The sequence below is a fragment of the Arvicanthis niloticus genome, chromosome 7 (genome assembly GCF_011762505.2).
Source record: "Arvicanthis niloticus isolate mArvNil1 chromosome 7, mArvNil1.pat.X, whole genome shotgun sequence".
In the NCBI taxonomy this organism is placed as follows: Eukaryota; Metazoa; Chordata; class Mammalia; order Rodentia; family Muridae; genus Arvicanthis; species Arvicanthis niloticus.
Genome location: NC_047664.1, coordinates 59,454,908 through 59,471,682, shown reverse-complemented (window position 1 = coordinate 59,471,682; position 16,775 = coordinate 59,454,908). Strand labels below are relative to the sequence as shown.

Sequence of the window (16,775 nt, the reverse complement as noted above, 5' to 3'; positions counted from 1 at the left end):
TCCTGAAAAAAGTCACCCTGAGATTACCATTAGTCTTATATCAGGTCTCTGGAAAGGGAGCCAATCTGAGTTTACCACCAGTCCTAGGATCTCAGACCATGCCTGAGATGACCATCTCTACTTATGGCCATAATGCACAAGGAGGATATTACACTCCTAAGATCACTGCTGATACAACCCTAGACACTTAGAGATCCTGGGCACCACTAAAAGGAGAATGTAAGTGGTGGAGATATGGCAAAGAAAGAGAAACAGAAGGACTTGAGCACAATAAAGAGAGGCAGGATATATATATATATCCTAACAACCAATATCATATTAAATAGATACTTGAAGCAATTCCACTAAAATCAGAGACAAGAAAAGTCTGCCTACTCTACCTGAATCCATTCAATATAGTGCTTGAACTTCTAGCTAGAGCAATAAGAGAACAAACGGAGGTCAAGGGGATACAAATCAACATTTTATAATATATATTTTCTCTCTTTTTACCTTACAGGCCCTTCAAATATATATAATTGCTTCCAGTTTAGTATTTTTATGATATTCCTAAGTAGTGTACAAGAAGATCTCTGTGTGTATATCTGTTTCTTGGGCTTTTCCTTGCTTTTTTTTCCTTCTGTTTGTTTAATTCTATTCTAATGTACTAGTTTTTGTTTTGTCTTAATTTATTTTTTTACTTTAGAATCCTGGAATTTCTTTTTTCCAAGAAACAAAGTGGAGGCTAATTTCACATGGGAGGAGATGTGGGGAGTAACTTGAAGGTGTAGGGGAGAAACAATTATCAGGATATATTATGTAGGAAATATATATTATATATTATATGAGAAATATATTATACATATATATTATATAACATATATGTATAATTATCCTGTATTAAATTATGATATATTGAAATCATATAGAAAATATGAGCCACCTTTTTTTCAATCAGTACCTTAAAATCCACACTCACCAACAAAGTTCATTCTATTACATTTAAAAGATTGCTGTAAACTTTACTGTGTGAACCTAAACTTAAACGAAAATTCATGGTAAATTACAAAATAGAAAAGATAAGTTATTCATTAAATACATTTTATAAACAGAAATCATAATCATTGTTAAATATGGTTCAACACTGATGCTTCTTCCATTTTGAGGAAGCCAGTTTGGAAGACAGCAGTAAGCATCAAGTTGCTATTCTGAAAATTTGCTCTCCATTCAAATACAACCAGGAGTTAATGGACTGGTTCATATGGCTTGCTAATTTCCTTTGTATACAAAATCTCACCATAAAATTAAGAATTTATAAAGACTTATCTTGAGTACATTTTATAAATGATTAATTTCATTCAACCCGGATTTCAGAATTTTATAATTATAGTTAAATTATATCTCAATGCATTCATTTTAGGGCTGATCATTTGATATTAATTATCAAATTGCTGAGATCTTCGATGAAGGAGACGCATAACAAATATTATACAGATTGGTAAGTTTGTATATATGTATTTTAGGAATTAATAAAGATATACAATTATAAAGATAATTATCTATCTATTTATCTATCTGAGTATACATACATGTGTGTACATATATACATATATATTCATGTATGCATATTTATATGTATATATATGTGTGTGTGCATATGTGTGTTACATATATATTCTCGTGAGGAAGAATAATGTAAGCATGAAAAAACTCAGGAAGAGCATAAGGAAAAATTTGTGAAAAGTAAAGAAAGAGATGAAATAATATAATAATATTATAATTTTTAAAAATAAAAGGAATTATTTTAAAAATAACATTTTAAATAGGGCTAATAATGCATTTTCATTTTTAATGTCAAACAAAATGATTTACTATGGTTAGCTGAAAACTAGAAGGCTTAAAACTTGACACTATAAATTATCTTTATTCATTTTATAGTGGCATTGATGTCATAAATTTCTATTTTCAGCAAATTATTATGAAAATCGTTCTCAATGTTATTTTGACATTATTTTTGATCAAAGGAAAGGAAGTGTTTTTGAAAGCTAATTATCCTTAAGTGATGTTTCATATTCTTTGTATGTGAATAATAAATGATTTTATTTTTGATTTTTAAAAATAGTTTTAATAGGCTTTCAGTTGAAATACAATTACATCATTTTCTCCCACCATTTCTTGTCATAGACACCTTACAACTGTATTCTCTTCAACACCCCCTATACCATTTTACTCTCAATTCTATAGCCACTTATTGTGATTATTATTTTTACAACATATATATGATATATTAATAAAGATATATAATTATATAGATAATTGCATATTTATACATATATATGAGTATACATATATGTGTGTACATATATATTCATATATGCATATTCATATGTACATGTATGTGGATGCATGTGTGTGTTACATATATATTCCCATGAAAAAAGGTAATATAAGCATGAAAATACTCAGGAGGTACATAAGAAAAAATTTATGAAATGTAAAGTAAGAGAAGTAATATAATAATATTATAATTCTTAAAAATAAAAGAAATAATTTTTAAAATAACATTTCAAATTGGACCAATAATAAATTTTCATTTTTTTATTGGATATTATATTTACATTTCAGATTTTATCCCCTTACCCCATTCCCCCTACCACCCAGGAAACCCCTATCCAACAAAATGATTTACTCTGGTTAGTTGAAAACTAAAAGGCTTAAAATTTGACACTATAAATTATCTTTATTCATTTTATAATGGCATATATATATATATATATATATATATATATATATATATATTGCAATACGTATAAACACACATAATTTTAGGAAAACACAATGAATCTCCTAGTGGTTGATATTGGCACATAACAGTCACAGACCTGAATGTAACACTAGGTAAAAATTGAAATGACAATAAAATATTTAATAACTAAGTAGCAATGGAAAAGCAAGAAAGAAAAATACACTAAGGACTTTGAAATCAATAAAATAGTGTGTTTATCTGAAATGAGGAATCAGTGAACAGAAGGGTCAAGAAAATAAAGTAGCATTTAGATAAACTTGCAAAATAGACAGAAAATAAAAAAGGAAGATGAAGGGAAGTGAGGCTCAGTGAAAGAGAAGAGAATGAATGATATGTCAGAGAAAAAGCTCCCCAGTTTTGCATCATAGTGTTGATTCAAGAGTATATATTCTACTTGCATATATGTTTTTAGGGCTGACAATGTTGGATACCGATAATTAATACTCCTCATACAAATAGCATTATCCACACCAAACAACATATACTTCTCTATTTAGGATATAAACATGTACATGTATATACACACATACATATATATGAAAAAGGAGGCCATAAATTTGAAAGAATGCAAATAGTATAGATTGTTTAGTGGGAGAAAATGGAAGAGGGAAATAAAATATAATCTCAAAAAATAAAAGAAACATTTTTAAGAGAATCTACACTCATGTGAGCTCTCATAGCCTGACTTTCATTCTGTGAGAACAGTGTTAGATGCATGTACACATCTCCCCAGTTCTGTGCTTCTTTCACATTTAGACCCAGGTTCATTTCCACACCACTGCTCATGTAGTCTTCTACCAAAATGGCATTTTACTCTACTTCCTTTTTGAAATCTATCTTCAAGAACTAAATGTGTTATCAATAAAGAATATCTTCTCAGGTTTGTAGATGAAGATTGAGGCAAGAACAGAAAGTACGTATGGCCTTTCATACACCATGTCATAATGTGGTATTTATATAAATGGAAACAGATAACCTAACAAGATTAGAAGACTGGAATAAGAGAGAAGTGGGACATCATCTGGAATTCTACTATAGATATCTATTAAAGGGTGATAATACACTTTTAATGCCATTTTAAATATAGATTCTGAATAATTATGTATAATATATAATATATATAAAATATATTATATATAATATATAATATATATAAATGTAAATATATATATATATATATATATATATATATATATATATATATATATATAATTTGTGTGGTAGTTTTACACGTCCTATTAACAAATAATAGTGTTGAGCAGTGAGTCACAACCCATCAATTTTTGTTTTATTAATTATTAATTAGGTTTGTTTCATTCATTGTTGAAAATATGTTCAAGTATAAATTCAAATCTTTTAAAACTCTAATTTCATTTCCAAGCAAATTCTGCAAGTTGTCCATATAAAATCATCTAATATTAGGATATCTGTCAATAAGTATTATGAAAATAAATAATAATAGTCTTAATAACAATCAAAATACTTAAAAAATGATTTTCAATTATCATATTTTATTCAATGATAATATCATGGGCATAAGAAAAAGGAAATTAGCAAACACTCTATTAACTGTCTTACAAGATCAAACAAAGAAAAGGTCATGAATGCTTTATAAGTGAAGGGTCCAATTTAACATTACAAATTCCATTTTGCTTTCAGACTCCATCACCATCTCCAACAACAATCACTTTTTTTTGTTTGTTTTGGTTTTTGGTTTTTTGAGACAGGGTTTCTCTGAGTAACCCTGGCTGTCAACAATCACTTCTTAAGAGGAAAGTAATTACTATCTTAAAGTAAAGTGATTAAGCTAGCAATCATTGTTCATACGAAGCTGAAATCATTAGTATCCAATAAAATGCAGCAAGCAAATGCCAACCAATCATAAAACAGTCAGGTTAGAAAGTCCCTTCTCATGCTACAACAATCAAGACAAATATGCAATGCTTGAACCAACTCTGGACCTTCCACACCATCAACTGTGTTGGAGAGGTTGGGTAGTCTAAGCTTGATCTTGAGCAATGACTTTTTGCTTTTGCATAGGAGTTGGATTCCTGGTGGTCACTGGTGGTCTGTGGGAACCAAGCCATCTGGACATAATACTAAGAACTATTAGAGTGTGTGTATGTATGTATGTATATATGTGTCTATATCTATATCTATATATTATATATGTGTGTATACATATATACATACCTATGTATAAATATATCCATATATATATACATATACATGCACATATACATATATTTGTGTGTGTGTATTTATGTGTGTGAATTAAATGAAATAAATATGAATATATAAGAATTTACATGTCTTCAGTTTAATCCTGCAGAATGGTAAATATGTAAAAAGCAAATGTATTTACTAAATATTTAATGTTATTGTAGCATAATTAAAATAACTGATACAAGAGGCAGAAGAGTAGTAATGTGAAAATAAAAGTAATTGAAAAAAAAATTGAAAGACCCTAGGTCAGAAGTAAAAGTAAACAGAGTTATTTTCAGAGTTTAAAAATATGAACACATAACAATGATTTTAGGGACAAAAAAAAATCTTGTCTGTATTCTCCAAGGTAGATGACAAGATAAATAGGAAATTCACAGCCCAGCAGTACACATTATAAGTACAACACTTACTAGACACTTTCGATAATTGGTTTCTTTTTATTGTGCTCAGTTATCATGCATCCCTTGGACCACAGTTATGTGAGTATTGTGAACTGAGGACATTATAAAGATTCAAAATCATTGAGAGACAGGTGATTCTAATGGTCTCATACCTAACTGGACTACTATGGTACAATAGAGATAGACTAGTAAAGAAAACACACAATAGGTGATTATGTACAGTGAATGCAAAATAATGCAAAATACTCAAAATGTCCAGGTCATTTTCATTTGTCCATTGGTTGTTCTTTCAACAAATAATGCATATGTTCATCAAACAAGATGGTAGATAGTTGGATGTCTATCTATCTATCTATCTATCTATCTATCTATCTATCCAATTTTCTATATAGCCATCTACCATCTTTCTATTTACTGACTAGAAAGATAGATCACAAATTAGATAAGTATATAGATAAGCAGATGTTTGATAGATGAATGATAAAGAGATGGAGATGATAGAAGATTATAGATGATAGATAAATGACAGCTGCTACATAATGTCTTATTTAAGTCAACTATCAATTAGAAAATTTATTGATTAATATGTTGATGACCTTTATCAAGTACATAATGGTCTCTTCATTTTATAGTTGGGTAACTAATCATATAAGTTACAAAATAAATTTAGTTCTTATGAAAGATTTCACATTCCTGTTTTTCCCACTAACTAGTGTTTATTCTTCCAATACAAAACTTTTTCCAACCATTTATTTAGGTTGCGTGATTTCATTTATTACCCTTTATCCTAGTTTATACATTGTGACTCAAATCTCTCAGGTGGTAGCGTGAGGCAATGGGGTCTTTGTGAGATCACGCACTAAAGAGGTTAGAGTCTCCTGGCTAAATTCAGATCATTGAAATCTCTTTGGTATTTTTTCCCACACTCGGCTCATCTTTGTTTTTACTCTCTTCCAGATTACTGCAGCTGTTAGCCTGCATCAAAAGCCCATTTGCTGAGTTATCTTCATATGTGCAGTAAAACTGAGGGGCAAAATACTAGAACTTGAATATGTGTCATATTTTTTACTCTCTTTAGTTGGTGGCCCAGGTGAGATAATCAGTATGTTCATACATAAAAATCATGACTATAATGAGTCTTGTGTCATTAAAAGATGAAAATTTTATTTCGTTTCTTAGCTTAAAATGGCAAACAGGATTACACCAAACCATTCACATTCACCTCAAAATGGAAAATTAGGAAAGTATGGTTTCTCATTCAAAATAAACAACTTATGTAATATATACATTAGAACACCAAAAAATGTATTACACTAATGAGAGCTTGTAAAAGGCTCACTAAGAGGGCAGAATATAAAGTGAAAAAAAATTGGGAGAATTCTGAAAAAGACAAGCCTAGGAAGTAGCAATTCTAAAATTAAAATGCACTTATAAAAAGCATACATATACTATACTAAGAAATTTACACATTTCTATTTCTGTATGCTTGGCTTTCCTTCCTGAAATCATCTACAGACAATGTGAATTACATGAGGTCCCCGTATGTGTAAGTCATTCAAATAGAAAAACTTAAACAAATCTTTCACACACACTTTTTGCCTGCAATGTAAAAAAATAGCAATGGTTATGTTTTAGATATTATTTTGGAATATTAAAGTGTGTGTTGAGATGATAATTAAGATGTACTTTGATTTACATAAAGATACATTTTTGAAATTCAAGAATACAATTAACATAAATATTTATAGATGTTCTTGATTTGTAAAATTTATGAGGAAGTACCTTTTGTAATTTTGGATCATATGCCTCATATAATTTACTTAATAAATCAAGTAGATCTTATTGGCTGTGTATGTAATGTGTATATAAAATGTAATATTAAATTCAAATAGCAAATTAAAATGAATAATTCTGAATATAGGTGAAGATAGTACTCCAAATGCACCAGCATTTTCAAATGTTTATTCTGAAAGAAATTACTTCCCATTAAGGAAATAATTACAAAGAGGAAAAGAAGGATTTTCCCTATTAAATGGCTGAGTGCATTGATGAGTGAGGAGATTTTATAAAGACGTTCTATCACAGGTTATCAGGGAGGTCATCCCCAGGGGTTATAGAACATCCAGCCCTTTGCAAAGATAACTATGTCTTGGGCACATTATTTTACAATAAGACCAGATTGAAACCTTGTGTAGAAATGTAAAGCAACCTTCTGTTGCTCGTAAATCATAATTTGTGTTCCTTATGTGTGAACAGAAGGTGTAGGTAAACAAACCAATTTGTGAAAGTTAGCTATTTTTCCCTAAAGTTCTAATCTTCTCACAATCTCCTTATTTAGCTATTATGGATCTTTTTTGCAGTCTTGAATCTTTTTTTTCCCCTCAGGCTTGCTCACTGAGATGTATACTCAGTGTCTAAAGGTACATTTCTTAACATTGACCCCAATAATTTATGTTTTTGTTTGTGTATTTTAGTATCTGTGCACACAATATAAATATATAAAATATATATTGTGTATATAGTCATATGAATATACATTAAAATTTTATTGAACTGTTTCAAATGTATGTAATTTCACATTACCCTATTTCAAATATTTCTACTCTTCATTTTTTGTATATATTTTTTAAAATTACTACATTTATTTGTCTGAGTGTGTATGTGCTTGAGTGTGTGTGCGTTTCTGTGTGTGTGTTTGTATTTGTGTGTGTGTGTACATGCTACAGCACATGTGTGGAGATCAGAGGACAATTTGTGGGAGTCAGTTCTCTCCTTCTACTATGCTAGCCTCACAGACCAAACTCAGGTTGTCACTGGTAGCAGACACTTTTACTGGCTGTTCCATCACATAGGTCTCGTTTAATTGTTTGTTTGTTTTTTTTTTATTATTGTTCCAGTTCAAATGGAAATAAAGCTTTTATATCCAAGAATTTTTTGTATGCCTTATAGTTTACACGTCAACCCTAAAAGGTAATTGAGGTAAAAGGTTTTAGTTGGAGCTTGGATTCTTATCTATGCGAACACATTCTATCAGTTTGCTCACAGTAACAAACCTGGCTCCAGTAGTTCAACTGCAGTGAGTGATCCACAAATCCAAGAGCTGAAACTGGCAGTTTCTTCAAAGCATGGCAATAAAAATATTATTCTACTTCTAACATATCATGTTAGTACACCTAACAACATACAGTGTGAATAAAATGGGAAAAACAAACAAACAAACAAACCTCTCACTTCATGTGAGAAGGAAATTTGAACGTCTATGCTACTACATAGTATTTGGCAAGGCTGGAATCAAAGCCTGGTCCCCTGACTCCCAACTTGTACTTTGTGTCCTCTTTAGTTTATGGAGTCTTCAGTTTTCTTTTCCAATGAAGACTCTTTATCTCTAAACATCCTGGTATCATTTGTTACATTTTTATTCCTCTCAGCTCATTACATTTCTATAATGTTGAAAATTCTTACTGTGTATCTACCTGGCCTGTGCCATTTGTCTTCTCATCTGTCCTAGGGCATAATTTATTACACTTAATGTCATACTGCTGATTTTTTCTCTTTCTGTCTCTGTGGGATTAGAGTTTTCAAGACCTACTTTTAACAAGGGTTCTCAAATGTTTCAACCTCCACTTCTGGCCCATTGTCCAAATGTAGGGGAGAAAAAATGGTAAATAGGACAAGGTGATGTGTACCTGTTTAGACATAGTTCTTTGGAGGTAAGTCCAGTATATGAGGTACGGATACCAGCAGTCAGGTTCAGTAGTGTCAGGATATCAAACAGAAATCAGCTGCAACTGGACAATCTAACAGAGTCAGGCCTCCTGCTAATCACCATGGGTCAGTGGGAGCACCCAGGAGCAGCTGGGACACCAGGGGACGTTCTAGGTTGTGTGTCTTTCAGTGAAGTAAAGATTAGCAAAGACATAAGACCAAGAAGCATTGCTAGGCTAGCTATGCAAGTTCTATGTCACTGTCTGATGAATCCTATTGATACTTTCTCTGAACATCACATGTCCTCGCACAGGTCTTGCCTCAGCAAAACACCATGTTGTGGCTGCATCACATGACACTACCAGAAACTTTACTTCGTGGGTCTGTTTATCTCTAGCTTCTTTCCTTTTGTCAATAGCATACTTACTCTTCTTGCTCTGGAATTTTGAATGAATGACTTTCTACAGAAGAGCCGTTTCATCATGTTATCAGTTTACTTTGTACTATGTCGTTCTCTCTGGGGAACAATAATCACGACATCCAACAGCAAGTCCATGTTTTATGTACAACTATACAGGTTGTTACACTTGAGTTATGTTCTTATTTGCTCTTTTATTTCCATGTATACAATTGTTACACTATATTATTTTATACAAATAAGCAGGGTGTGATGGGCAATATATTAAAAGCAAATTAACATATTGTCCAGATGTGGTATATGACCTAAAATATTTTTTCCTAGCTAATTTTGTTTTTGTAATACAGTAGTATTAAATAGATGTACTTCCCACACTGCAGAGGAAATGTTTAGCATTTATTCTGTATATTTACTGAAATTTTGTACTATTTGATCCTAAGCACTAATTCCCCCATGCTGTCTGGGTCAACTACACTTCTGCTTTCTCTTTCTATGTTTTCTACTCTTTTAAAATTCCACCTGTAGTCAACATTATGTAATGTTTTTTTTTCTTAGTCAGATGTCTCATATAGACTACCCTCTTTTAATTTTACTTGTAGTATAAAAAATATAATACTTTAAGTATATGACAGATTTTTCAATCTAATCATACATTAAATAATATTTAAACTATTTTCTCTTATCTTAAGTTTTCGACTGCTGTAATAAAATGCCACAATTGAAGTGATTTGTATAGGAATAGGTTAATTTCTCTTTAAAATTTTTAAAAGTTGTTTTAATTAAAATAGAATTTTATTACTTTCAAGGTGCTACCTTGGCACCTTTCCCTCTAGGCTCTTGCAGGCTTCTATCCTTGTCTCTATCTTATTCTTCTAAATCAGATGCGGACAACCTTTTATTCTGTGATTATTATTGTTACAAACATATTTATGCATGTGCATATATGCACAAATGTATAGATACATGCTGAGTCTGTTCTCACTATTTGCATATATATATATATATATATATATATATATATATATATATATATAATCTTAAATACTAACAGTCATTGAATAACCAATAAGGGGACAAAACTCTGAGAGGATAATTCTTGTTCTCTCAGTAACCATTAGTTTCCTATAGTTCTTTCCCTATGGATACAAGACAGTGACACTTTCCTCTTTCCATAGTAACATGTCTATTTATTGCTATTGTTCCACTCTTGTTTCTGTAGCAATTTCTAAAAGAGACATTTCAAAATAGATGTACGCATTGTGGCTGGGGTCCCCATAATTGTCATCTCTACTTTGTGGACATGTACAGTTTTTTTGCAGTAGTCTTTATTTGCTCTAAAGAGAAACTTCTTAGATGTGGGTTGATTACAGTTAAATGTGGAAATAAGTGTAAGAATTAGAATGTAGTAAGAAATTATTCTGGCTTTACTAGCCCTGTGAAGCTAGCTCTATCCAGTATCAGGCATAAAGTGAGGAATACAGAGACAGAAATTTGGAGGGGACAATCTGTGTGTAATAACATGCATAAAGTATATAATTACACACTCAAATTCCTCTTTATTTTGAAGTACTCAATTAATGGTTACCATCTTTCCTCATGCTTTGCTTCTTATCCGTGAAAACATTATAATGTGGCCTTTAAGCAGAGTCTTCGTATAATGGTGAACACCTAAAACAGTATAGGTAACTTGCCTTAATCCCATCTCCTGAACCATCCATTAATGAGTAGTTTTAATTCAAAAACTTTCCTCTATTATTTCTTACATTCATTTCCCCCTTTGATTTACTTATCTTCTAGTATATTTGCAGTCTTTCTATTTTATTAAATTGATACACCAATTTAATATTTTATCATTTTATTCATGTCTTCCTTGTTCTCCTTTGAGTTTTGGGACAAGCTAACATCATGTTCATGATTTAGCAATTCTGTTTTTTTTTTCCTCTCCTGACCACAAATCAAGATTTCATTTTTATATCTGAAATTCACGAAATGAGCTATGAGATGAGCAGCCTCATTGCGATTTCACATTGCACTCATATAAATTCACATGCCCTTGAATCAGAAGCAGAGGAATACAATTTTTTAAAACACATTTGTGTTGGTGTCTCCATCCCTCTACTGGGAACCTTGTATAACTACTGGAAGTGGTCTCTTCAGTTTCCCTACTGTTGTGCATTTTGACTAAGGTCACCCCATTGAGTCCTGGGAGCCTCTCACATCCCAGGTCTCTGGAACTGTTTTGAGGTTCCTCCACCCCCTCACCCCACATCCCACGACCCACCACCAGCAGTTGCATATTTTTATTCATTCTCCTGGCACTGGGCTTCTCTCCTGTCACGTGGACCATAGACCATACCTGATCCTTACCCCTTTTTCCCTCCCCCTCCTCGCTCCCACTCAGATCCCTCCCTCCTTCTGCTTCCCATGACTATATTGTTCCCCAATTCTAAATGGGATTGAAGCATCCTAACATGGACCTCCCTTCTTGTTAAACTTCTTAGGCTCTGTGGGTTTTATCATGGGTACTCTGTACATTTTGGATAATATCCACTTATCAGTGTGTACATATCATGCATCCCCTTTCAGGCATGGGTTGCCTCACCAACAGTGACAATTAATATGGACCCCTGGGATATGCTACAGACTAATCCACAAACCAAAGAGCATACATAGGCTGGTGAAAGGCCCCTGACACATATGTAGCAGAGGATTGCCTTGTCTGGCCTCAGTGGAAGAGCATGTGTCTAAACCTATAGAAACTTGATGCCCCAGGAAAGGGGTATGCTCAGATTGGGAACAGCCTCTCAGAGGCTAAGGAGAGGGGAGATATGGTGAAGCACTCTGGGATAGGGTACTGGGGGGCAATATTTTGAATTTAAATAAGTAAAATAATTTAAAAAAACAGAACCCACCTTTTGGTTTAATCCAGACTTGCAGAAGAATGATTTACGAGTACATTTAGCTATGTCTTATTTTATTGCCCTTGCCTGTTCTTTCCATTATGTTATTAATAGTGAGAAATGTGTCTGTATAGGTATATTCTCTGATTTGTTATCCTGTTATCATTTCATTTTGTAAACCCTATCAATTATATATATATAAATCTTGACACAGGTGACTTTACAATTAAAAATAATAAAAACACCTTGGTTATTTAGGATGTTTAAGGAATGTAGAATGCTTCGTAAACAAGCATAATTCAGTTGAAATTATATTAAAGCAAGAATTTTAAGCTGAATTTATTTCATTTAATTCATTTTTAGAAATCCTTTCTTTTGAAAGGATGACATTTGTTGAGCTTTGCATAATGATTTTCACTGAAGCTTTTAACAATTGACTTATATAGAGGATATAGAAAAATTTCTCTACCTTTACTTATGTTTAATCAAACTTTGGGTTCATTCATATGCTCTGAAAGAACAAAATATTCTCCTTTGTGATGGCTAAGTGACAGTCCATGGTCATATATCACCACTTTCTTTATTACCTGTTGATGTGCAAAAGCTATTTTAATGTTTGGGCTATTGTGAATAGTGCTGTAGTGAACCTAAAGGACCATTATCTAACTGACATGATGATTTGAACACCTTTTGTATATGACCTGGTTGTAGACTGGTAGATTACATAGTTAAGTCCATGTTTATATACTTTTAATTTATAGGATTTTAATTTAATTACATTTCTTCCTTTCCTTTTATCATTCAAATGTTTCCATATGTCCTCTTCCTCTCTCCTTCAAATTCATGTACTCGTTTTTCATTAACTCAGTGTGTGTGTGTGTGTGTGTGTGTGTGTGTGTGTGTGTGTGTGTATGTGTTCTGAAGTTTAACCTGTTTAGACTGCATAGTATTCCTTGAATATATGTTTTACGGTTGACCAATTTTTACTAGACAAGCAATTACTATGCTTTTATCTGAGAATCACCTTTCCTAACTAGGCTTTCCTCAGTTCCCTACAGTTCTTTGGGTATAGTTGAGTGAGGCCTTGATGCTCTGTTCTTTTGTCACATTCATTGGAATCGTCCTTGTTCAGCTCATATTTGGATGCTCATGTCAGTGAGACTTTGATAGAGCTTCTGATATTACTAGGAGTCCCAGATTCACACCAACCCTCCCTGGTCCTCTGGCTCCTACACTCCTCCTAAGTGTTCCCTTAGGCTTAAGGACAGGAGTGTTTTGTATACTTTTCCATTTGGGATGGGATCCACAACTCTCCATTTCTATTGGTTGTGATTTTCTGCAGTTTCAAATGGAGGTTTCCCCAATGAGGGGTTAAGGTTATTTTTATATTTCATATAAGGAAAAATATTATTGTTTGGAATTATGCTGGTTTAGTACATTAGTGATTGTAGGTTCTCTACCAAGAACCATGACTTCACTAGTAGTTAGCTAGGTTTTATGAAGCATGTTTTCTCTCATGTTGAATGGGCCTTAAATCCAATTAAAACTCGTGCCTACCACCAATGTATGAGTGACATTACTGCACTTAGTGTTTAGTATTGTGGAGAACCTCTGTGTTGATTTATTAATGGTATACCAATTTATGATCCCACATATCATATTACTTAAAAGACCTATTTTCCTTTCAATAGGTATATATTCCATGTGTGATAAGATTAAGTTTTCCTGTATAAATATTATTTTCATTTGGGGCTCAGAAATCTCTTCTGTTTTTCTGTAATATCCTTTGTAAATATCTTGTCTTAGATTATACTGTGCCTTGACTTTTCTATGATTAAGACTAGAGTAGGAAATGCTTATCATTTCAACAAATGTCATTTAATGTGTTTCCTTGTCTTTGTCTCTTTTTCTTTTCCTTTCTTTTTTCTTATCTTTGTTGTTCTGTTTTTCATTCTTTTTAAAATTTATTTGCTTACTTATTAATTAATTAATTAATTAATTGTGAGGCAAGGTCTCACTAAATACCTCTGGCTATTCTCTATCTCACTATGTAGATCAGACTGGCCTTGAACTTCCCTGTTCCCCTGTCGTCAGAGTCAGCTCCACTGTGCTGCCCAAGTGAAGTTCAGAGCCTTCTCTCCTGAGTATTGTAGCAGGTGAGGGGCAGGGACAGCTATCCCACTTGGATGACTTTAGGACCAGCCTTTCTTCCTGCCACAGGTGGTGAGGGGCAAATCAGGAGGAGGGTATTTCTCTTTTCTTCACACCACCACTTGTAATACAAAGGGTATAGTGAGTTTTTCCAGGCTTATTTTCAGGGGCCAGTTCCCTGTAACTACAGCAGTGTGTGAGGAAACTCTCCATAGCAGGAAAGCTGGCTGCAAATAGGGGAGGAGTCAGCACTTCCTGTCCCAGCTCTTCCTGGATGCCAAGGTGGGAGGTGGAGCAGGTTCTGCACACTTCTCAAACATCATCATGTCTCTGAGTGGCAGTCTCGACCAAGGAAGTCCACTCGGGCTTTGGTGGTAATAGATCCCTACTGCTTCAAGGACGTGGACCCTGATGTGGCTCCCAGCGGCAGCACAGGCCAGGACTCCACAATACTCCAGGTGTCACCATTGGGTACCCATATAAGGCTGTTGCTTACTGTCTTGCAGTCTCCAGTTCTGCCTCTCTTCATCGTGCCCATATCCTTCTATTTCTCTTTCTCTTCCATTTCTACAGCACATACTTGCTCCCCCTAGAGGCACTGAGGGTCTCTGAATATCTAAGGTCATCCATCTCAGGAGTCTTCGGTTTATTATGATCTATTCATGCACTAGGGTACCCGGCAGGGGTTATCATGGGAATGGTCTGCACCATGACCCCAGATCTGCATACAACTTGACTAGTGTGGTCCCTGTCCAGGCTCTGTACTGCTAATCTGGTAGTCATTTTGGGCTTGATCTTTGGTTGGCCTGCCTGAGTGCTCCCATTGAGGATGCCTGTTTCAGGCTCACTCCCACCTGGGAACCTCAGTCCCATGAGTTGTTCTTCTAGTGTCCATCTTGCTCCAGCTTATGGAAGCCATCAAGTCTGGCACTACATTGGACTGATGGTTGTCTCAGACCTCACTTTATTTTGGGGAGTGTTAGGCTACAAATCATTCAGATGTTCATAGATGCAATGTTTATCATAGACATAGCCTCTTGCCTCTCTGCCAACTAATGAAAGACATGTGGCACAACAGCCACACCTGCAATGCTTCTAAGGGCCAGGAATTTTTATGACCTACAAATTAAGGGGATAGGCAGGCATGTGGGAGAAATAATTATTTTAGTTAGATTACTAAAAATGATTAATGAAAGGAGGGATATGTTTGAAATTTATAGATTAGCTTTCACCATACAGATTAATAAGGTATTGGTTATATTTGCTAGAATATTTTTTTGTAAGACAGTATTAATTTTATTGCTTCTCTTTGTCTAAATGATAGGTTTCTTTTCATAAATATAATAAGTATGGACAACTTATATGTGTTTATTTGTAAAGCAGAGAGGAAAAGAAGTTAGGTTACATCAACTCAGTCTTGTCTGTATAACCTTAGTGCCTTCAGTTATATGATTACTATTCAAAGTCACATACTGGGAAGTATTTGGGAGGAGATGGAAGAAGGGAGAGGATGAGCCAAATACAGTTCATTAAAAATTTCATGGATAAAATAAAAAAGTTTAAAAGTCATATACCCTACTGTCACTGCCTTTGTAATAAAAAATAATTCTTATAGCATCTAAAAACTTGGGTATTATTCTTATCTTCCTACATGGAAAATGAGAATGTGATTCACATAAAATTCAACACTTTGTCAAGATGCACATGGTTAAGTGACTAAGTCTGTATAGTAATTTGCAGAAATGAGGGCTCTAATTTAAGAATCCCACATTTAAACAATATCCTCAATTCCTCTGAAAATATAAATAACACAAGCACTTCTAGGATTTCTAGTTAGAAATAAAACTTAGAAATTTAAGAATTGATATAGATATATAGATAATAATGATAGAGGCTGGGTAATAAGTTTTATGTGTCTATTTAGCAAATACTACTCAAGTACCTTTAACTAGTATCATGATTGATATTGAAATATTTATGAGCACATTTAATATTTTGGAAAATATATGAAAATAACTTCAAAAATAACAATTGCTCACCTACAAAAATTCAAGACTTTCAAAGGAAAATATATATTTTTTAAATATCATTTATCAATAACACCTTTCAGAATATCCAAAAGACAGAACCTCTTCATTTATATAGACTTCTAGGGAAGAAAAATGATGCTCTGTCCATATACTTAGGTT

The 16,775-nt window shown here is 33.1% G+C and overlaps 1 non-coding gene across 1 annotated transcript; it reads right to left on the bottom strand.

The window, feature by feature from the left end:
• Positions 1-15,561: 15,561 nt before the first annotated feature.
• Positions 15,562-15,693, bottom strand: LOC117713224 (small nucleolar RNA SNORA17). The gene has a single exon (XR_004607401.1). It is a non-coding gene; the product is annotated as a small nucleolar RNA SNORA17 (small nucleolar RNA).
• Between the last annotated feature and the right edge of the window lie 1,082 nt (positions 15,694-16,775).